Consider the following 23,978-nt stretch of genomic DNA (forward strand, 5'->3'; position numbering starts at 1 on the left):
CATCTTAGACGCACAGAAAGAAACAGAAACCAAACCGCATCCTATTCAAACAGACGCGCGGCATCCTGACGGGCTGGCGCCATCGCGCCGCGTGATGACGTCACCCCAGAAAGCGCGAAAATTTAAAAAATTGATCCGAAAAATCGGAAATAATGGGGTGCCACTCGGGAATCGTGGCACTCCATTATTGGGACCCCAAAACTCGGTAAAAACCGAGTTATTCGGGACAGTTGCGAGGTCTGGTGTTAGCATTTTAGCACCATCAGTTTCAGGGCGCATTTATTTTTACATTTTTGCAAAACTGTGCTAATATTGCATTTTGGAATTGATGTAATAGTGATTATTTTTCTAATTAGTTTTTCTTTTCTTTTGCAGTATAATGCAGACATCTCTCACAGCATAGGTGCACTAAGTCTAGTCTGTGCGGTGGTGGTTCTTTTGTGGACTTGGAAGAGAGAGCCACTCTAGGTAGGTTTTCCTACTAAAGAAAAGAAAAACTAATTAGAAAAATAATCACTTCAACTTGTATACATTGAGATAATGCATTGTTTCCGTATATGTAGACTGCCGCATGTGAAAGACCAGAATTGGTTATGTTTCATGATGTACTAATGAGTTGATTGCTGAAGATTCACCCAGATGCATAATGTCACTACTAGATGCTTTCTGAGAAAGATCTTTTTTCTGCTAGGCATCGCCCTGCACATGCTCAGTGTAGCAAAACAAGTACTTAGTTTATTTTCTACACCTGACTTCTTCTGTTTTCTACACCTCACTTCTTCTGTGTTGGGCAGCGGTGTGGTAATACTCTGTTGCTTATAGGATCAAAGGACATTACCAGGCATAAGGCCCTGGGGCCCTTACAAGCCAGGCCAGGAGTTTGTCCCCAAAAAGAAACCTCAGTCAGCACTTGTCGCCCCATTGACAGGTGCGACAAGTGCTGATTGAGGTTTCTTTTCATGGATAAACTCTTAGGTAGGCTTGTAAGGGTTATATAGCATTTATTTTGTTTTTAACTCATATAGTGTAGCTTAGAAATATTAGCTCATAAGTGCTCTAGGTACTGATATGCAGTGCTTCATTATGCATACATCAAGTGGGTTCCCTTTTCTAGTGTTCAGATGCAGATTACTTGCAGTTTTAAATTGTGTATCGGGTAAGACTTTATTATCTAATATCTACGTATGGCATATCTGAGCATTTGAAATGTACTTTTCTTATCCGATCTATCAGTATGAATTTGAGGCTTTTACTGTGTGAAATATTTCACCGGTATCTGGGTACCTGAGCGTTTATATTCATGTTCGATCTTAATGTGGTACCCCTGGAGATCTTCCTACTATCTACATGTATTCTGTGCCATGCAAACTTTAGTCCTAGTCAGTTACCTACCAAGTAGGCATACTTAATCAGCTGTTGCCCACTCTGACTTCACATGACAGTCGAATGTAGGCCAAGCGAGAAACGAGTCTAGCACAAGATTAAATGTCGTGCCTTACTTTGGACAGGTTTGTATCTACACAATACCCAATACATTAAAACACAGTGGTCTATTCCTCAGTTATTCTTGCCGACACGTTCCTGAGCAACAGGTTATTTTGTATGCCTCGTGAGTTACTCCCCTTCATGGATCTTTATTTTTATGGTGGAGTTGTTTTTTTCTTGTATATTATTGTACTGATGTTTTACCTAGCAATTCCTGTAATATTTAATTATACATTCAGCTCTTGTTTTCTCCTTAATATAATGTAGAAGTATTATCCCATAGCTGTTCGGCACCCTGCAAACTTTAGTCCTAATAAGGGAAGTATCAACAAGGCCCACATTGCAATGTATAAACCAAAGTGCTTGCCCCTAACAGCTGTTGGTTCCTGAAGCGAAGAACGAGACAGACGGACAATTATACATGCTCCCTTACTTCAGTCAGGGCTGTATCTGCTCAAAGGCTAGTATCTCAAATTGTTTTTCTTTTTCTTTTTTTAATATACTTCAAGGCTTCTCACCCATTATTTCATATAGCTCCTCTGTGTCTTTTCTTCTTCTGGACATTCAGTTTCTGGACCCAATTAATATTAGCACTTGGGCAACAGAGTGGTAATATTCTGTTCTTTATGTAATATTTATTCTGTTCAGTTTATGGGCAAAGTTAGTATTTGCTGTTGGTGAACAGAGTCGTGATATTCTTTTCCGTATGTAATATTTATTCTGTTTTATTTACTCATATAGTGTAACTTAGAAATATTGTCTCATAGCTCTTCTGGGCCCTGTAAACTTAAATGCTAATCAAGTAAATAAAACCCAGGAATACGTTACAAACTACTATCTAGCGTACTTGCCTCTTGGAAATGGATGCTCCCGAAATGAGGAAGGAGGCTACTGGATGCCTCTGAATTATCAGGTTTGTATGTTCATGTGCATAATACTCAAAATGGAATCTCTTTTTTTTATTCTTCAGATATTTTCGCTGCTACATTGTGGAACGTGAGATTATTGTGTATACCACTTGTGTGTTACCTTTTTAGCACCTTTAGTTTCGGGGCGCATTTATTTTTACATTTTTGCAAAACTGTGCTAATATTGCATTTTGGAATTGATGTAATAGTGATTATTTTTCTAATTAGTTTTTCTTTTCTTTTACAGTATAATGCAGACATCTCTCACAGCATAGGTGCACTAAGTCTAGTCTGTGCGGTGGTGGTTCTTTTGTGGACTTGGAAGAGAGAGCCACTCTAGGTAGGTTTTCCTACTAAAGAAAAGAAAAACTAATTAGAAAAATAATCACTTCAACTTGTATACATTGAGATAATGCATTGTTTCCGCATATGTAGACTGCCGCATGTGAAAGACCAGAATTGGTTACGTTTCATGATGTACTAATGAGTGGATTGCTGAAGATTCACCCAGATGCATAATGTCACTACTAGATGCTTTTTGAGAAAGATCTTTTTTCTGCTAGGCATCGGCCTGCACATGCTCAGTGTAGCAAAACAAGTACTTAGTTTATTTTCTACACCTGAGTTCTTCTATTTTCTACACCTCACTTCTTCTGTGTTGGGCAGCGGTGTGGTAATACTCTGTTGCTTATAGGATCAAAGGACATTACCAGGCATAAGGCCCTTGGGCCCTTACAAGCCAGGAGTTTGTCCCCAAAAGAAACCTCAGTCAGCACTTGTCGCCCCATTGACAGGTGCGACAAGTGCTGATTGAGGTTTCTTTTCATGGATAAACTCTTAGGTAGGCTTGTAAGGGTTATATAGCATTTATTTTGTTTTTAACTCATATAGTGTAGCTTAGAAATATTAGCTCATAAGTGCTCTAGGTACTGATATGCAGTGCTTCATTATGCATACATCAAGTGGGTTCCCTTTTCTAGTGTTCAGATGCAGATTACTTGCAGTTTTAAATTGTGTATCGGGTAAGACTTTATTATCTAATATCTACGTATGGCATATCTGAGCATTTGAAATGTACTTTTCTTATCCGATCTATCAGTATGAATTTGAGGCTTTTACTGTGTGAAATATTTCACCGGTATCTGGGTACCTGAGCGTTTATATTCATGTTCGATCTTAATGTGGTACCCCTGGAGATCTTCCTACTATCTACATGTATTCTGTGCCATGCAAACTTTAGTCCTAGTCAGTTACCTACCAAGTAGGCATACTTAATCAGCTGTTGCCCACTCTGACTTCACATGACAGTCGAATGTAGGCCAAGCGAGAAACGAGTCTAGCACAAGATTAAATGTCTTGCCTTACTTTGGACAGGTTTGTATCTACACAATACCCAATACATTAAAACACAGTGGTCTATTCCTCAGTTATTCTTGCCGACACGTTCCTGAGCAACAGGTTATTTTGTATGCCTCGTGAGTTACTCCCCTTCATGGATCTTTATTTTTATGGTGGAGTTGTTTTTTTTCTTGTATATTATTGTACTGATGTTTTACCTAGCAATTCCTGTAATATTTAATTATACATTCAGCTCTTGTTTTCTCCTTAATATAATGTAGAAGTATTATCCCATAGCTGTTCGGCACCCTGCAAACTTTAGTCCTAATAAGGTAAGTATCAACAAGGCCCACATTGCAATGTATAAACCAAAGTGCTTGCCCCTAACAGCTGTTGGTTCCTGAAGCGAAGAACGAGACAGACGGACAATTATACATGCTCCCTTACTTCAGTCAGGGCTGTATCTGCTCAAAGGCTAGTATCTCAAATTGTTTTTCTTTTTCTTTTTAATATACTTCAAGGCTTCTCACCCATTATTTCATATAGCTCCTCTGTGTCTTTTCTTCTTCTGGACATTCAGTTTCTGGACCCAATTAATATTAGCACTTGGGCAACAGAGTGGTAATATTCTGTTCTTTATGTAATATTTATTCTGTTCAGTTTATGGGCAAAGTTAGTATTTGCTGTTGGTGAACAGAGTCGTGATATTCTTTTAAGTATGTAATATTTATTCTGTTTTATTTACTCATATAGTGTAACTTAGAAATATTGTCTCATAGCTCTTCTGGGCCCTGTAAACTTAAATGCTAATCAAGTAAATAAAACCCAGGAATACGTTACAAACTACTATCTAGCGTACTTGCCTCTTGGAAATGGATGCTCCCGAAATGAGGAAGGAGGCTACTGGATGCCTCTGAATTATCAGGTTTGTATGTTCATGTGCATAATACTCAAAATGGAATCTCTTTTTTTATTCTTCAGATATTTTCGCTGCTACATTGCGGAATGTGAGATTATTGTGTATACCACTTGTGTGTTACCTTTTTAGCACCTTTAGTTTCGGGGCGCATTTATTTTTACATTTTTGCAAAACTGTGCTAATATTGCATTTTGGAATTGATGTAATAGTGATTATTTTTCTAATTAGTTTTTCTTTTCTTTTGCAGTATAATGCAGACATCTCTCACAGCATAGGTGCACTAAGTCTAGTCTGTGCGGTGGTGGTTCTTTTGTGGACTTGGAAGAGAGAGCCACTCTAGGTAGGTTTTCCTACTAAAGAAAAGAAAAACTAATTAGAAAAATAATCACTTCAACTTGTATACATTGAGATAATGCATTGTTTCCGCATATGTAGACTGCCGCATGTGAAAGACCAGAATTGGTTACGTTTCATGATGTACTAATGAGTGGATTGCTGAAGATTCACCCAGATGCATAATGTCACTACTAGATGCTTTTTGAGAAAGATCTTTTTTCTGCTAGGCGTCGCCCTGCACATGCTCAGTGTAGCAAAACAAGTACTTAGTTTATTTTCTACACCTGACTTCTTCTGTTTTCTACACCTCACTTCTTCTGTGTTGGGCAGCAGTGTGGTAATACTCTGTTGCTTATAGGATCAAAGGAGGTTACCAGGCATAAGTCCCTGGGGCCTTACAAGCCAGGCCAAGAGTTTGTCCCCGAAAAGAAACCTCAGTCAGCACTTGTCGCCCCATTGACAGGTGCGACAAGTGCTGATTGAGGTTTCTTTTCATGGATAAACTCTTAGGTAGGCTTGTAAGGGTTATATAGCATTTATTTTGTTTTTTAACTCATATAGTGTAGCTTAGAAATATTAGCTCATAAGTGCTCTAGGTACTGATATGCAGTGCTTCATTATGCATACATCAAGTGGGTTCCCTTTTCTAGTGTTCAGATGCAGATTACTTGCAGTTTTAAATTGTGTATCGGGTAAGACTTTATTATCTAATATCTACGTATGGCATATCTGAGCATTTGAAATGTACTTTTCTTATCCGATCTATCAGTATGAATTTGAGGCTTTTACTGTGTGAAATATTTCACCGGTATCTGGGTACCTGAGCGTTTATATTCATGTTCGATCTTAATGTGGTACCCCTGGAGATCTTCCTACTATCTACATGTATTCTGTGCCATGCAAACTTTAGTCCTAGTCAGTTACCTACCAAGTAGGCATACTTAATCAGCTGTTGCCCACTCTGACTTCACATGACAGTCGAATGTAGGCCAAGCGAGAAACGAGTCTAGCACAAGATTAAATGTCGTGCCTTACTTTGGACAGGTTTGTATCTACACAATACCCAATACATTAAAACACAGTGGTCTATTCCTCAGTTATTCTTGCCGACACGTTCCTGAGCAACAGGTTATTTTGTATGCCTCGTGAGTTACTCCCCTTCATGGATCTTTATTTTTATGGTGGAGTTGTTTTTTTTCTTGTATATTATTGTACTGATGTTTTACCTAGCAATTCCTGTAATATTTAATTATACATTCAGCTCTTGTTTTCTCCTTAATATAATGTAGAAGTATTATCCCATAGCTGTTCGGCACCCTGCAAACTTTAGTCCTAATAAGGGAAGTATCAACAAGGCCCACATTGCAATGTATAAACCAAAGTGCTTGCCCCTAACAGCTGTTGGTTCCTGAAGCGAAGAACGAGACAGACGGACAATTATACATGCTCCCTTACTTCAGTCAGGGCTGTATCTGCTCAAAGGCTAGTATCTCAAATTGTTTTTCTTTTTCTTTTTTTAATATACTTCAAGGCTTCTCACCCATTATTTCATATAGCTCCTCTGTGTCTTTTCTTCTTCTGGACATTCAGTTTCTGGACCCAATTAATATTAGCACTTGGGCAACAGAGTGGTAATATTCTGTTCTTTATGTAATATTTATTCTGTTCAGTTTATGGGCAAAGTTAGTATTTGCTGTTGGTGAACAGAGTCGTGATATTCTTTTCCGTATGTAATATTTATTCTGTTTTATTTACTCATATAGTGTAACTTAGAAATATTGTCTCATAGCTCTTCTGGGCCCTGTAAACTTAAATGCTAATCAAGTAAATAAAACCCAGGAATACGTTACAAACTACTATCTAGCGTACTTGCCTCTTGGAAATGGATGCTCCCGAAATGAGGAAGGAGGCTACTGGATGCCTCTGAATTATCAGGTTTGTATGTTCATGTGCATAATACTCAAAATGGAATCTCTTTTTTTTATTCTTCAGATATTTTCGCTGCTACATTGCGGAATGTGAGATTATTGTGTATACCACTTGTGTGTTACCTTTTTAGCACCTTTAGTTTCGGGGCGCATTTATTTTTACATTTTTGCAAAACTGTGCTAATATTGCATTTTGGAATTGATGTAATAGTGATTATTTTTCTAATTAGTTTTTCTTTTCTTTTGCAGTATAATGCAGACATCTCTCACAGCATAGGTGCACTAAGTCTAGTCTGTGCGGTGGAGGTTCTTCTGTAGACTTGGAAGAGAGAGCCTGTCTAGGTAGGTTTTCCTACTAACGAAAACGAAAACTAATTAGAAAAATAATCACTTCAACTTGTATACATTGAGATAATGCATTGTTTCCGCATATGTAGACTGCCGCATGTGAAAGACCAGAATTGGTTACGTTTCATGATGTACTAATGAGTGGATTGCTGAAGATTCACCCAGATGCATAATGTCACTACTAGATGCTTTCTGAGAAAGATCTTTTTTCTGCTAGGCATCGCCCTGCACATGCTCAGTGTAGCAAAACAAGTACTTAGTTTATTTTCTACACCTGACTTCTTCTGTTTTCTACACCTCACTTCTTCTGTGTTGGGCAGCGGTGTGGTAATACTCTGTTGCTTATAGGATCAAAGGACATTACCAGGCATAAGGCCCTGGGGCCCTTACAAGCCAGGCCCAGAGTTTTTTCCTAAAAAGAAACCTCAGTCAGCACTTGTCGCCCCATTGACAGGTGCGACAAGTGCTGATTGAGGTTTCTTTTCATGGATAAACTCTTAGGTAGGCTTGTAAGGGTTATATAGCATTTATTTTGTTTTTTAACTCATATAGTGTAGCTTAGAAATATTAGCTCATAAGTGCTCTAGGTACTGATATGCAGTGCTTCATTATGCATACATCAAGTGGGTTCCCTTTTCTAGTGTTCAGATGCAGATTACTTGCAGTTTTAAATTGTGTATCGGGTAAGACTTTATTATCTAATATCTACGTATGGCATATCTGAGCATTTGAAATGTACTTTTCTTATCCGATCTATCAGTATGAATTTGAGGCTTTTACTGTGTGAAATATTTCACCGGTATCTGGGTACCTGAGCGTTTATATTCATGTTCGATCTTAATGTGGTACCCCTGGAGATCTTCCTACTATCTACATGTATTCTGTGCCATGCAAACTTTAGTCCTAGTCAGTTACCTACCAAGTAGGCATACTTAATCAGCTGTTGCCCACTCTGACTTCACATGACAGTCGAATGTAGGCCAAGCGAGAAACGAGTCTAGCACAAGATTAAATGTCGTGCCTTACTTTGGACAGGTTTGTATCTACACAATACCCAATACATTAAAACACAGTGGTCTATTCCTCAGTTATTCTTGCCGACACGTTCCTGAGCAACAGGTTATTTTGTATGCCTCGTGAGTTACTCCCCTTCATGGATCTTTATTTTTATGGTGGAGTTGTTTTTTTTCTTGTATATTATTGTACTGATGTTTTACCTAGCAATTCCTGTAATATTTAATTATACATTCAGCTCTTGTTTTCTCCTTAATATAATGTAGAAGTATTATCCCATAGCTGTTCGGCACCCTGCAAACTTTAGTCCTAATAAGGTAAGTATCAACAAGGCCCACTTGCAATGTATAAACCAAAGTGCTTGCCCCTAACAGCTGTTGGTTCCTGAAGCGAAGAACGAGACAGACGGACAATTATACATGCTCCCTTACTTCAGTCAGGGCTGTATCTGCTCAAAGGCTAGTATCTCAAATTGTTTTTCTTTTTCTTTTTTTAATATACTTCAAGGCTTCTCACCCATTATTTCATATAGCTCCTCTGTGTCTTTTCTTCTTCTGGACATTCAGTTTCTGGACCCAATTAATATTAGCACTTGGGCAACAGAGTGGTAATATTCTGTTCTTTATGTAATATTTATTCTGTTCAGTTTATGGGCAAAGTTAGTATTTGCTGTTGGTGAACAGAGTCGTGATATTCTTTTCCGTATGTAATATTTATTCTGTTTTATTTACTCATATAGTGTAACTTAGAAATATTGTCTCATAGCTCTTCTGGGCCCTGTAAACTTAAATGCTAATCAAGTAAATAAAACCCAGGAATACGTTACAAACTACTATCTAGCGTACTTGCCTCTTGGAAATGGATGCTCCCGAAATGAGGAAGGAGGCTACTGGATGCCTCTGAATTATCAGGTTTGTATGTTCATGTGCATAATACTCAAAATGGAATCTCTTTTTTTTATTCTTCAGATATTTTCGCTGCTACATTGCGGAATGTGAGATTATAGTGTATACCACTTGTATGTTACCTTTTTAGCACCTTTAGTTTCGGGGCGCATTTATTTTTACATTTTTGCAAAACTGTGCTAATATTGCATTTTGGAATTGATGTAATAGTGATTATTTTTCTAATTAGTTTTTCTTTTCTTTTGCAGTATAATGCAGACATCTCTCACAGCATAGGTGCACTAAGTCTAGTCTGTGCGGTGGTGGTTCTTTTGTGGACTTGGAAGAGAGAGCCACTCTAGGTAGGTTTTCCTACTAAAGAAAAGAAAAACTAATTAGAAAAATAATCACTTCAACTTGTATACATTGAGATAATGCATTGTTTCCGCATATGTAGACTGCCGCATGTGAAAGACCAGAATTGGTTACGTTTCATGATGTACTAATGAGTGGATTGCTGAAGATTCACCCAGATGCATAATGTCACTACTAGATGCTTTCTGAGAAAGATCTTTTTTCTGCTAGGCATCGCCCTGCACATGCTCAGTGTAGCAAAACAAGTACTTAGTTTATTTTCTACACCTGACTTCTTCTGTTTTCTACACCTCACTTCTTCTGTGTTGGGCAGCGGTGTGGTAATACTCTGTTGCTTATAGGATCAAAGGACGTTACCAGGCATAAGGCCCTGGGGCCCTTACAAGCCAGGCCAGGAGTTTGTCCCCAAAAAGAAACCTCAGTCAGCACTTGTCGCCCCATTGACAGGTGCGACAAGTGCTGATTGAGGTTTCTTTTCATGGATAAACTCTTAGGTAGGCTTGTAAGGGTTATATAGCATTTATTTTGTTTTTTAACTCATATAGTGTAGCTTAGAAATATTAGCTCATAAGTGCTCTAGGTACTGATATGCAGTGCTTCATTATGCATACATCAAGTGGGTTCCCTTTTCTAGTGTTCAGATGCAGATTACTTGCAGTTTTAAATTGTGTATCGGGTAAGACTTTATTATCTAATATCTACGTATGGCATATCTGAGCATTTGAAATGTACTTTTCTTATCCGATCTATCAGTATGAATTTGAGGCTTTTACTGTGTGAAATATTTCACCGGTATCTGGGTACCTGAGCGTTTATATTCATGTTCGATCTTAATGTGGTACCCCTGGAGATCTTCCTACTATCTACATGTATTCTGTGCCATGCAAACTTTAGTCCTAGTCAGTTACCTACCAAGTAGGCATACTTAATCAGCTGTTGCCCACTCTGACTTCACATGACAGTCGAATGTAGGCCAAGCGAGAAACGAGTCTAGCACAAGATTAAATGTCGTGCCTTACTTTGGACAGGTTTGTATCTACACAATACCCAATACATTAAAACACAGTGGTCTATTCCTCAGTTATTCTTGCCGACATGTTCCTGAGCAACAGGTTATTTTGTATGCCTCGTGAGTTACTCCCCTTCATGGATCTTTATTTTTATGGTGGAGTTGTTTTTTTTCTTCTTGTATATTATTGTAACTGATGTTTTACCTAGCAATTCCTGTAATATTTAATTATACATTCAGCTCTTGTTTTCTCCTTAAAATAATGTAGAATTTATTTATTTATTTATTTTACATTTGTTGACCGGGCTAGTCTGGCTGGATACATGTCCATTTTCAGCAGAGGCCCGAGGAGAAAAGCTCCACTATATACTGGTACATTACATAAAATGCATCACTGTAAGATACAACTTATAAGGATCAAAGAACTATCTGAATGTAGGATATTAACAATATAGTATCATTTTTACAGAAATGTACAGTTCTTTAAATTACAGCATTTTTACAGAAATGTAAAATTCTTAAAATACTAAAATATTGTGCAGATTCCTAATCAAATATTATTAGCAAGAGCAGGAGTAGTAATTTTGAAAAGAAAACAAGAGGTAGCACACACAAAGGTCTATACAATATCATTAGTATTAACAGTTATGATAATACATTTGTGCCAGGGCACAAGTTTTAAGAAATAGATTTGCACAGCAGGGAGCAATGTGTAGGTTTAAGTGAGAGGGTAGATGACAGGTTGCAGTGGTGTATTGAGTAAAGAGAAGAGATGTTATAGGAAAAGTAATATCTAAGTGGATATTAGGTGAGCTACAGAGGAGGAGTGATACAAGTAGTAGAGACAAGTAGAAGAAGTAATGGAGAGAGCTGTAAAGAGAGTTGGGTACTGAAGTCAGTCAGGATTAGAGCAAGGGCATAGCCAGTTGGATTTGAAATGGTTCCTTAATTCTTTCTTGAAAAGTTTTGATGAGCCTAGGGAGGTCAGTTCTATGGGAAGTTTATTCCAGTAAGAGCCAACAACATTTGTAAACAAGGAGTCACCAGCTTTATTGTGTGATTTGAGAGTAATGACTAGCAGTTTGTTTGCTGAGCGGAGGGAAGTAAGATTCCTGTAAGGGGTGACAAGGTTATTAAGTACTGGTGTATTATTGGGGTAATGGAGAATTTTATAGGTGATAACTAACTGGTGGAGGAGAATAAGATTTTGAAGTTCAAGCCAGTTGAGTTTTTTGAGATTAACACAATGATGGGTACGAAATGGGGAACCTGTGGCAAATCTGGCAATGCTATGGTAGGCTGTGGCAAGTTTCTGAAGGTTTGATTTTGAAAGGTTGATAAAGGAAGTAGAAGTATTAGCTCATAGCTGTTCTGCACCCTGCAAACTTTAGTCCTAATAAGGTAAGTATCAACAAGGCACACATTGCAATGTATAACCCAAAGTGCTTGCCCATCAAAGCTGTTGGTTCCGCAAGCGAAGAACGAGACTGACGGACACTTATACATGCTCCCTTACTTCGGTCAGGGCTGTATCTGCACAACAGCTAGTATCTTAAAATGTTTCTCATTTTCTTTTACTAATATACTTCAAGGCTTCTCACCCATTATTTCATATAGCTACTCTGCGTCTTTACTTCTTCTGGACATTCAGTTTCTGGGCACAATTAATATGAAAACTTGGGCAACAGAGTGGTAATATTCTGTTCCTTATGTAATATTTATTCTGTTCAGTTTCTGGGCACAGTAAGTATTTGCTGTTGGGCAACATAGTCGTGATATTCTTTTCCTTATGTAATATTTATTCTGTTTTATTTACTCATATAGTGCAACTTAGAAATATTGTCTCATAGCTCTTCTAGGCCCTGCAAACTTAAATGCTAATCAAGTAAATAAAACCCAGACATACGTCACTAACTACTATCTAGTGTGCTTGCCTCTTGGAAATGGATGCTCCCGAAGTGAGGAAGGAGTCTACTGGATGCCTCTGCATTATCAGGTTTGTATCTTCATGTGCACATTACTCAAAATGAGTTCTCTTTTTTTTTTATTCTTCAGATATTTTTGCCAATACATTGTGGAATGTGAGATTATTGTGTATAGCACTTGTGTGTTAGCTTTTTAGCACCTTCAGTTTCAGGGCACATTTATTTTTACATTTTTGAAAACTGTGCTAATATTGCATTTCGGAATTGATGCAATAGTGATTATTTTTCGAATTAGTTTTTCTTTTCTTTTGCAGTATACTGCAGACATCTCTCACAGCATAGGTTCACTAAGTCTAGTCTGTGCGGTGGTGGTTCTTCTGTGGACTTGGAAGAGAGAGCCTGTGTAGGTAGGTTTTCCTACTAAAGAAAAGAAAAACTAATTAGAAAAATAATCACTTCAGCTTGTATACTTTGAGAAAATGCATTGTTTCCGCATATGTAGACTGCTGCATGTGAAAGACCAGAATGGATTACATTTCATGATGTACTAATGAGTGGATTTCTGAAGATTCACCCAAATGCATAATGTCACTACTAGCTGCTTTTTGAGAAAGATCTTGTTCTGCTAGATGTCGCCCTGCACATGCTCAGTCTAGCAAAACAAGTACTTAGTTTATTTTCTACACCTGACTTCTTCTGTTTTCTACACCTCATTTCTTCTGTGTTGGGCAACAGGGTGGTAATACTCTGTTGCGTATAGGATCATATGAGGTTACAGGCAGAAAGCCCTGGGGCCCTTACAAGCCAGGCCAAGAATTTTCCCTGAAAAGAAACCTCAGTCAACACTTCTCGCCATATTGACTGCGGTGACAAGTGCTGACTGAGGTTTCTTTTTGGGGATAAACTCTTGGCTAGGCTTGTAAAGATTATGCAGCATTTATTTTGTTTTATTTACTCATATAGTGTAGCTTAGAAATATTAGCTCATAAGTGTTCTAGGCACTGATATGCAGTGCTTCATTATGCATACTTCAAGTGGGTTCCCTTTTCTGGTGTACAGATGCAAATCACTTGCAGTTTTAAACTGTGTATAGGCTAAGACTCTTATCTTATATCTATGTACAGCATATCTGAGCATTTGAAATTTACTTTTCTTAACCGATCTGTCAGTATGAATTTGAAGCTTTTACTGTGTGAAATATTTCACCGGAATCTGCGTACCTGAGCTTTTATATTCATGTTCTATCTTAATCCGGTACCTCTGGAGGTCATCCTACTATCTACACGTATTCTGTGCCCTGCAAACTTTAGTCCTGGTCAGTTAACTACCAACCCGGCATACGTAATCAGCTGTTGCCCACTCTGACTTCACATGACAGTCGAATGTAGGCCAAGGGAGAAATGAGTCTAGCACAAGATTAAACGTCTTGCCTTACTTTGGACAGGTTTGTATCTGCACAATCCCCAATACATTAAAACAAAGTGGTCTATACCTCAATTATTCTTGCTGACACGTTCCTGAGCAACAAGTTTTTTTGTATGCCTTGTGAGTTACTCCCCTTCCTGGTCCTTTATTTTTAGCATTGAGTTGTTTTTCTTCTTGTATATTATTGTACTGATGTTTTACCTAGCAATTCCTGTAATATTTACTTATACATTCAGCTCTTGTTTTCTCCTTAATGTAATGTAGAAGTATTATCTCATAGCTGTTCTGCACCCTGCAAACTTTAGTCCTAATAAGGTATCAACAAGGCACACATTGCAATGTATAACCCAATGTGCTTGCCCCTCACAGCTGTTGATTCCGCAAGCGAAGAATGAGACTGACGGACACTTATACATGCTCACTTACTTCGGTCAGGGCTGTATCTGCACAACGGCTAGTATCTTAAAATGTTTCTCATTTTCTTTTTGTAATATACTTCAAGGCTTTTCACCCATTATTTCATATATCTCCTCTGCATCTTTACTTCTTCTTGACGTTCAGTTTCTGGGCACAATTAATATTAGCACTTGGGAAACTGACTGTTAATATTCTGTTCCTTTTGTAATATTTATTCTTTTCAGTTTCTGGCACAGTAAGTATTTTGTTATTGTGCAACATAGTCATGATATTCTTTTCCGTATGTAATATTTATTCTGTTTTATTTACGTGTATAGTGTATCTTAGAAATATTGTCTCATAGCTCTTCTGGGCCCTGCAAATTTAAATGCTAATCAAGTAAATACAACCCAGGCATACGTCATAAACTACTATCTAGTGTGCTTGCCACTTGGAAATGGATGCTTCAGAAGCGAGGAAGGAGGCTAATGGATGCCTCTGAATTATCAGGTTTGTATCTTCATGTGCATAATACTCAAAATGGGATCTCTTTTTTTTATTCTTCATATATTTTCGCTGCTACATTGCGGAACATGAGATTATTCTGTATACCACTTGTGTGTTACCTTTTTAGCCCCTTTAGTTTCGGGGGGGGCATTTATTTTAACATTTTTGCAAAACTGTGCTAATATTGCTTTTCAGAACTGATGCAATAGTGATTATTTGTCTAATTAGTTTTTCTTTTCTTTTGCAGTATACTGCAGACATCTCTCACAGCATAGGTTCACTACATCTAGCCTGTGCGGTGGTGGTTCTACTGTGGACTTGAAAGAGAGAGCCTGTCTAGGTAGGTTTTCCTACTACACAAAGAAAAACTAATTAAAAAAATAATCACTTCAACTTGTATAATTTGAGATAATGCACTGTTTCCGCATATGTAGACTGCTGTATGTGAAAGACCAGAATAGGTTACATTTCATGATGTACTAATGAGTTGATTGCTGAAGATTCACCCAAATGCATAATGTCCCTGCTTGATACTTTCTGAGAAAGATCTTGTTTCTGCTAGGCATCGCCCTGCACATGCTCAGTGTAGCAAAACAAGTACTTAGTTTATTTTCTACACCTGACTACCTCTGTTTTCTACACCTCACTTCTTCTGTGTTGGACAGCAGGGTGGTAATACTCTGTTGCTTATAGGGTTATAGGAGGTTACCAGGCAGAAGGCCCTGGGGCCCTTACAAGCCTGGCCAAGAGTTTTTCCCCAAAAAGAAACCTCAGTCAGCACTTGTCACCCCATTGACAGGGTTGACAAGTGCTGACTGAAGTTTCTTTTTGGGGATAAACACTTGGCTAGGCTTGTAAGGGTTATGCAGCATTTATTTTGTTTTATTTACTCATATAGTGTAGCTTAGAAATATTAGCTCATATGTGTTCTAGGCACTGATATGCAGTGCTTCATTATGCATACTTCAAGTGTGTTCCCCTTTCTGGTGTACAGATGCAGATCACTTGCAGTTTTAAACTGTGCATCGGGTAAAACTCTATTATCTAATATCTATGTATAGCATATCTGAGTATTTGAAATGTACTTTTCTTTTACTGTGTGAAATATTTTACCGGCATCTGCATACCTGAGCTTTTATATTCATGTTCGATCTTAATCCGGTACCTCCGGAGATCATCCTACTATCTACACTTATTCCGTCCCCTGCAGACTTTAGTCCTAGTCAGTTAACTACCAACCAGGCATACGTAATCAGCTGTTGCTCACCCTGACTTCACATGATAGTCGAATGTAGGCCAAGCGAGAAACGAGTCTAATACAAGATTAAACGTCTTGCCATGTGAAGTAGTTAAATCTCACCGTTTATTCTTACTGATGGGTTCAGAGCCGATCCTCAGCTCTGACACGGCTGATAGCAAAGGTCAAGGTTTGCCATTAGCTCGAGATCAAGCCCCTTATCCCACAATGCATTGCTGGAATTACTTCAGATCTAGTTTGCCGCGGCAGAGAGATCTTGGTGATTCAGCAAGCTCGGACCATTTGTGAAAAAAAATAGCAAGTTTTTGATAAAAATCTTCATTTTTCTATTAGATATTTCTAGATATACAGTTTTCTTGTTAGTGTTAAAATTATAATAATAGAATTAGTAGTTTGTGATAGTTAGTGCCCTTTTGGCTTAGTTGTTTGTGTGGGCCTTTTAGCCCTATTTAGAGTTAATATTCTCTATTTTCTTCTAGTTCGGGGTTTCTCATTGGGCCTGTTTAGCCCTGTATTTGTAATTTATAGTTTAACTCTGTCATAGATAGTGCCCAGTGTGGGCTTAGTTGCTTTCCTTAGTTAGTGTGGGTCTTAAAAGAAAGCAAGGACTTCACCCAACTAGTTTTCAGTATACTGTGTTTTGTATTTGTACTGTTTAGAGTATGTCAGATGACAAGGAAAAGTCCCATCCCAAATCGGGATTCAAGAAATGCCCAGATTGTGGGCAGAAAATGTCCATCTCTGATGGACACATTCAATGTGTTTACTGTCTGGGGGCTAAACACCTCCAAGACACTTGCAGCATTTGCCATTCCTTTTCTTCAAGAGTCCTCTTGGAGAGAAGGAGGAAGGTAATTGACAGGGGATTACTGCAGCATTCCTTTTCTGAGATGTTGAGTAGCCAGGAAGGCGATAGCACTTCTTCAAAATCCTCCAAATCTTCAAAATCTGTGGATTCCAAAGTTGCAAAAAAGGCAAGAACTTCAGAGGGTACAGGGTCATCGGTTCCACAGACCTTGGAACCGAGTGTCCCTTTGATTTGGAGCCAGCTCCCAGTCTTGGAGCCGATCTCTGAGGTTCCCTCTTCTCCTCTGCTCCAGTCAGCACCTTCAGTGCATTCTTCTAAGTCTTCAGTCAGCCTTTCGGATTTAGACATGGATCGGCTAGTGCAGAAGCTGTTACAGGCACCAGGACTTGCCAAATTGTTGTCAGCCCCGACCATTTTGTCTTTTGCTGAAGACAACTGAACCGGATTTGTCTACTCCTCCTCTGAGCTGTACTGGACTCTTGGAGCTGAAGGAATCCAAACCAATGATTATCGATCCTTTGGAGCCGACACCCGCATCGGGGTTATCGGCTCCATCTACTCGGATGTCCTCGGCACCGACCGAGGACTCTAGGAGCTGACGTTCTCCCATCGGGTCCGAGGAGGACAGTCAGACTGATTTGTCAGTGCCGACTCTTCCTCTCGGGGCTTCGGCTCGGATGAGCTCGGCTCCTACCTCAGGCTCGGAGCCCATGGTTTTGGTGAGGGAGGATCGGACAGTCCTTTTGGGTCAATCTACCCCTTCTCTTCTGAGCCATGGCACCTTCGATGCTATGAGGAGAGTCCTGTCTCCCAAGACAACGTCAGCATCTGTTCGGCCTTCCCTCTGTCTAAAGCCCTAGAATCTTTGTCTGAGGGGACAGGGTTTTTGGCAGAAGCAGCCTTGACCCGTTTGGGACCCTGTGAGATAGTTTCTGGGTCAGCAGCAGGGTTTTTGTAAAGAAATTTATGGGAGTCGGGACCCTGTAGTATCTATCCGGCTTAACAGGGGCAGGAGGTAAAGAGTCTGGAGACAGGCCGGACTCTGAAAAAACATCATCTGCTATGTCTAGAACAGGGGGAATTGCAAGAGGTCTGTGCTGAGGAAGTAAAAGAAAGTCTCTAAGTCTTTTCTTAGAATCTGAATAATCCTGGCTCTCCCAATGGAAACGCTCCCTCATGGTATGCAGGGTTTCCCCAAAAGAATAGTCCTCAGGAGGAGAAGCTGAAGAAATAGAATTTTCAGCATCAGAATCCTCATAGGGAGGAACAGAATATCCCTGATCAGAAAAGGAATCAGAAGAAATGGAAACCTGATCAGAGGAATCATATTCAGTGTCTTGCCTAGGCCTCTTATCAGGAGGGGGATGGGAACCCCTGATCCAAGTAATTAGGTCTTCGGCCATTTTGAGCATCTGTTTCTTAGGCATAGAAGCCTGTCCTGGAGAATGCTGTACTGGTTTCCTTGTCTGTAAAACTGTTTTAGACTTTGTCTTGGATGCTGAAGTAGGCTTTATATAAAGTTGTGTAGGTCTGAAGACACCCTCAGAAGCCGATGCCTGCTCAGCGGCTCTGGACCCATCTGAGGGATTAATTTGCGAAGGGCCAATACCTTGAGTATCCAGAGGCCTAGCTGTCTCCACGTGGGAGTCGGAGGCGGCCTGTGGCTCTGAGGTAGTGGGAGTCAGGGGCTGCGAAAGCGCCTCACTGAGAACCGGTGACTGGCCTAGAAGAGTCTTCGTTATCGGTTTTGGACCTCGGATGCTTGTCCTTGTCTTTATCCTTGCGTTTTTTATGAATTCCGGTCGTCGGTTGTTCCGATGGCATTATGTAGTTAAACCTTCTGCCAAAATAATGAAAAGCAAAATCGTACCGACGCTTAATAGTGTGTTGGTTAAATGTAGCACAAAACAGACAACTAGCAACGTCGTGGTCAGAGCCTAGGCAAGGAATACAGTAAGAGTGGAAATCCTTATGAGGTATTTGCTTCCCACAAAGAAATACAATTGTTAACTTTTTCTGACATCGGTCTTGAGCAAGAAAAAAGTTTCCCCAATGAGGTACTTAGCTTTATTGAAGACTTCGGATCTGAAATTCGATTTCAAAAATCTCAGGAGTCGGCCGACCAGCACTTGCAAACTGCTTTTGCTTCAGGCACCGCGCGGCAAGAAAGACTGAAGAAAATGGCATTGGCTGCATCTTTTATACCCCTGGTGCACTGACATCAGGGGAAGAGACGACAGCAACCATCGCCGGACCAGGACTTTGGAATTCAGGCTGACTGCGGGTAGCCTGCCAGCAGGATAACCCAAGTGTAATGACTGCAACAGTGAAACATGAACATCAAGAGATTCTGGAGCCCAAACCATGAACCTATGGGTTCCAAATTCCTCTAGATAACTTCTCGAAGATACCAAAGCTGGAGTATGGATGGGTGGGAAGTGAGGAAGAATGAAAATATACAACACAGATGCCAAGTTATGGTATGTACATAATTTCTATATCTGATGTCCTTTTTATTCTTCCTCACTGCTGGGTCAGAGTCCACAGCTTCATAACTCCTGGATGGCCTCTAAGGAAGGATATGCCAGAGCACTGTTGAGCTAAAGAATGCCCTGCTTCTGGAGACAGTGTCTAATTTATAATGAGAAACCAATGTATGATTCTTAGACCAAGTGGCTGCAGCACATATTTCATCAATAGATGTTCTAGCAGAAAAAAGTGATCATGGATCTACTAGAGTGGGCTTTAGGTGGACAACACCATTCAACACCTTGTTTGGAATTAATGGAAGAGAAAAAAAAAAAACAAGTAATCTCCGAAGTCTCAAAATAACCCACTAAACAAATGTAGTGGGTCCAAAAAGAAAACAGTGCAAGAAACTTCTCTGTGTGGAAGATTTTCAGTCCATATATCTCTAGTTAATCACTGTACATTAATCAGATCAGACAAAAGTAGTAGAAGTAGCAAACAAATTCATCTTAAGTAAAAAAAAAAAAAATATATATATATATATATATATATATATATATATATATATATAATTGTACAGAATTCCTAAGCATTCAAAAATAATCCAAGCAAGGCGGGCAGTCTGTTTCCAGTTGAAAATCCTTCATTAAGCCAAGAACATTAGAAGTTTTGTTGAATTTAATAAACCTAGACCTTATGAGAGAAACACTAAAAGATATGAAACTAATTGTACATTTTGTATATTTATACAGCAAGGTGATAGTTTTTATTGCCCTTATTTAAAGAAAATCATTAAGACCAGTGCAGGGGGGTAACTGTAACACTACAAAATTTACAGGGCACAGTGCAATGAATGTGATGCATTCTACGTAGGCAAGACTGCAAATAAACTCAAGCATAGGATTTCATGTCATCTGTCAGAAATCCGCTGTGGATGTAAAAATAATGCACTAGCCAAACACTTTTCTCTTCATAAAAGACACACATGTTTTAAGTTCAAGATCCTGGATCGCACAGACATGTGTGATCTTGAAGGAGACATCCTGAATATTCTGGAGAAACACAAACTCGTGTGGCAATTAAAGCTGAACTGTTTTAGGAAGCCTAGACTAAACTACTACTGTTCAATTAAAAGTGCACTGGAACTTAGAAAATTGGCACATTGTTTACATGACTAATTTTATTTTATTCTACCAGTTGGTTTTAAATACCATTTTAAATCAGTTGTAATTTAAATGTATATTTTGTTTCCATCATCATACATTTTTTCTTATTATTTTTTTCTTTTTCTGGTTCTCTTTTTTCCACTTTTTTCAAAATGATGTGCAATAACAATACTAATTATACAATTATATATATTTTTATAGATAGTTTTTAGGGTTCTTGTACACATACCTGAAGAAGTCTAGAAGGACGAAAGTGGTCTTTGTTAACAGGTTATGAAAACAGAATGATTTTTACAATTGATTTTTTACATGCAAAGTATGTATATATTTATTTGATTGCCATATGGACTAAGGTTGATATATTTCCAGCCATGTAGTATATTGTCTTGGATAAAATCACAGACTTAATCTACTTAATAATCTGGTTAAATAAGAGGTACCACATCATTATAAATTTTATTTAAAGTACATCAGGGTTATATTATTATGATAGCTACTAAGTAGGGCAGAACCAGCTCGAATATCACACTGATGGGGGGAATGTGAATTTAACATGTGTACCAATAACAATGTTTTACAGCACAATAAACCACTCCCTTGCCTGATTAAAAAAAAAAATATATATATATATATATATATATATATTTAGAAAGCTTGAGAGGAAACTATTACTCTATTTTTGTTTTACTTGGATCACTTGTCTGTATACTTAATAAAAGGATTTTCGACTGGAAACAGACTGCCTGTCTTGCTTGGATTACTTTCGAATACTTAGTAATTCTGTACAATTATATATTTTTTATTTTATTATTTTTTTTTTTTACTTAAAACGAGTTTAAGTTCACTACTTCTACTACTTTTGTCTGATCTGATTAATATACAGTGATTAACTAGAAATATATGGACCGAAAATCTTTCACACAGAGAATTAATGGAAGAAATACAATGTTATCCATTTAACAGAGTAATCTTGGATACTGCTTGGCCCAAACGATTAGTAGAAAAGGGTACAAATCTTGGATACTGCTTGGCCCAAACGATTAGTAGAAAAGGGTACAAAGTGTTGATCAGATTTTATGTGCTTCTTTGTCCTGTGAAGACAGAAATGCAACTGTCTAAGAACATCTGTAACATGTATTCTCCTTTGTTTGAATAACTTGGAAAGAAAACTGGCAACTGAATGGACTGGTTAATGTTGGATTCTGTTGCAACTTTAGGCAAAAAAGGATTTTTATTTTTTTTAGGATGGATTATTCTTTACAGAAACTCTTGTCTTTATTAAAAAAAAAATGATGTAAGGAGATTTGATTGACAAGGCTTGCAGTTCAGATACTCTGTTGGCTTATGTGACAGCTACTAAGAAAATCATCTTCCATGAAAGAAATTTCATGTCACAACTATATGCTCTTTTAAAAGGTTTTTGAGTGAGGCCTTGAATGACAATTGTAAGGTCTCACGGGGGAGAAGGATCATCTTTCACTGGACGCCTTATCAGAAAAAGGCTTTGCATAACTTCGACAAGAAAAAAAAGGAAGCTCCCTTTCATGAATGAAAATTAGAAATGGCAGTCAGTTGTAGCTTAAAGGTAGAGAAGCTGGTGCCGTCATGTAAAAATGAACTCAGAAAAAGGAGAATAGCTGACATAGGATCAATATTGTCCTTAGACACCCAAAACGTAAATCTTTCCCATTTGCCATTATAGACCTTTCTGTGAAACCAAGATTATGTTGCAAACTGGGGAAGCTAGCCTAAACTTTCTTATAATCACTGGAAGTGGAGAACCCATGCAGTTTGCTTGACAGTGTGGAGACTGGGTTTTTATGCTCTGATGAATGGGAGATGAGGTCCTGATTTGGATCCAGTATGCATGGGGAATACTTTAAGTGAGATCATAGGAAGGGGAACCATACCTGATAAGGCCAAAAGGGGGCACGGAGGATCACTGAGCACTTCAGCCTGCTGGCTTTCTGTGGAAACTTTGGGATCAAGGGAGGGGGGGGGCTAAGCATAAAGAAAACCCAGGGGCCACTCATGGACTAGAGCATCCCTCGGTGACTTCCCTTTTAGGGGGAGCAGCAGAGCGATCACAGCAAGGTTGGCCCCAATGGGTGAAGATCTGATTTGCTACTGCTTGACTGAAGGACCACTCATGAGGGGTCAGAATGGACCTGCTGAGACTGCCTGCTAGCATGTTGGTTTTCCAGGAAATGTGCATTACAATTAGAAAGCAGCTGGAAGAGATAGTCAATTCCCAAACTCTCATTGCCTCTCTGCATAATGGTTAAGATCAGGTTCCTCCATGTTTGTTTATATACTAGACCACGGACATCTTGTCTGTATGGATTGCAATAGTGCCTAGAGGGAGAATGTCCTGAAAGGCTTGCAATGTTAGGGCTACTCTCATCTCTAGGACATTAATAAGCAGGTTGGTCTCAGGTTGGACCCATGTGCCTTGGACCATCTTTCCCCTGATAATGCCCATACCACTTCAACAGGGAAGTCTGTGGTCACTGTAGCTACTGGGGAAGGAAGAGAAAACAACCTGCCCAATGATGGGTCATTTGACTGCATCCACCACTAGAAATGCCTTCTGCAGATCTGAGTTAGTCAGAATGGAGCAGACAGGGGGTGGTACAGAATGGACAATTGAACAGCTAGGGTTCACTGTAGAACTCGCATAAAGCATCTTGCTGAGGGAATGAGAATGATGGCCACTGATATAGAACCAAACACACTGAGAACTAACTATGCTGGAGGGAATGTAAGATGCAAGAAGTCCTGGACGTGCTGCCTCAGAGAAGTTATGTGATGCAGAGGTAGGGAAGCTACTTTAGTGGAAGTGTTCAGCGCATTCCTATAAACTCTAGATTATGCACAGAAATCAGGTTGGATTTTTTCAAGTTTTATTGAAATGACCAGGGAATTGAAGACCTGTAGCAGTTAATCCCTGGTCTGAATCAGTTGATGCCTTAATGTGTAGTAAGGAGTCAATAGCCTAAATATGGAAACACCTGGAATCTTTTTAGCCTCAGGTGAGTTGTGATGACTGCCATGCATTTGTTAAACACCCAGTGGGCTTTGGTGAGGCCAATGTGCAGTGCTCTGAATTGGTAATGACTGACCCCCCAGCCAAAAGTGTAAATGTCTCCTACAGCATTTGTTCATTCTGATATAATATGCATCCTGGAGATCTACACAGCACATCCAATCATCCTTGTGTAGAAGTGGCAGAATGGTCTGAACTGTAACCATTCAGAACTTTGACTTCTTGACACAAAGGTTGAGGTTGCTGAGATCCAAAACAGGTCTTAGGTCCCCTGTTTTTTTTGGAACCAAAAAAAAGTAAGAATAAGTTCCGTATCCTATTTGTTTGGTCAGGACCTCTTGGATGATTCTTTTCTCTAGATATATTTCAACTTCTTGAAGAGCAGACTCCTCCTGACTGGGTGGCACAATGGGAAGTAAGATTGTCAGACATGG

General features: G+C 39.0%; 2 long non-coding RNA genes across 2 annotated transcripts; both read left to right on the forward strand.

Annotated features, from left to right (window-relative positions):
• Window positions 1–379: 379 nt before the first annotated feature.
• On the forward strand, window positions 380–7,220 carry LOC122801256. The gene is made up of 4 exons (XR_006364680.1): window positions 380–468; window positions 2,641–2,733; window positions 4,898–4,990; window positions 7,164–7,220. It is a non-coding gene; the product is annotated as an uncharacterized LOC122801256 (long non-coding RNA).
• Window positions 7,221–7,231: 11 nt separating this feature from the next.
• On the forward strand, window positions 7,232–15,109 carry LOC122801264. Its single transcript, XR_006364681.1, has 3 exons — window positions 7,232–7,256; window positions 12,784–12,876; window positions 15,045–15,109. It is a non-coding gene; the product is annotated as an uncharacterized LOC122801264 (long non-coding RNA).
• Window positions 15,110–23,978: the final 8,869 nt, after the last annotated feature.

The sequence above is a fragment of the Protopterus annectens genome, chromosome 1.part0 (genome assembly GCF_019279795.1).
Source record: "Protopterus annectens isolate FY-2018-M chromosome 1.part0, PAN1.0, whole genome shotgun sequence".
Lineage (NCBI taxonomy): Eukaryota > Metazoa > Chordata > Ceratodontiformes > Protopteridae > Protopterus > Protopterus annectens.